Raw genomic sequence first — 431 nt, 5'->3', positions numbered from 1 at the left:
CTCAGTGTTTTCTGTTTAGTTGTCTGCAACTCCACTATTTCGGAGATTTTAAGATAGATAACGCAGTATTTTCAATTGACATCATTGATCTGATTCTACAACCATCCAACCAAAACCAAAACAAACAAGGGATTTAATAAGAAACATTGGATCTCAGCTTTTTTATTGTTTTTTCTTCAAAATCCTTTAATAGGAGACTTGCAGAAAGATAACGCAGTATTTTTAACTAACAAATCATCGATCCAATCCTAACACAAATCAAACCAAAAACAATCCGAACATTGAATTGAAAAAAGTAAGAGCATCTCAGAAGTTGAAAACCCCATTTGTTTCTTCACTAGCAATCAAAGTGCAAGGATAACAATTTTTTCGTGAATTCATCACCGATGCTCACCCTACTAAAAACAAACAAAAACCCAAGAAATCTCACA

Source organism: Camelina sativa, chromosome 5, assembly GCF_000633955.1.
Source record: "Camelina sativa cultivar DH55 chromosome 5, Cs, whole genome shotgun sequence".
Taxonomy (NCBI): domain Eukaryota; kingdom Viridiplantae; phylum Streptophyta; class Magnoliopsida; order Brassicales; family Brassicaceae; genus Camelina; species Camelina sativa.
The sequence above is the reverse complement of the archived record's forward strand: the minus strand, read 5'-3'. Positions refer to the sequence as shown.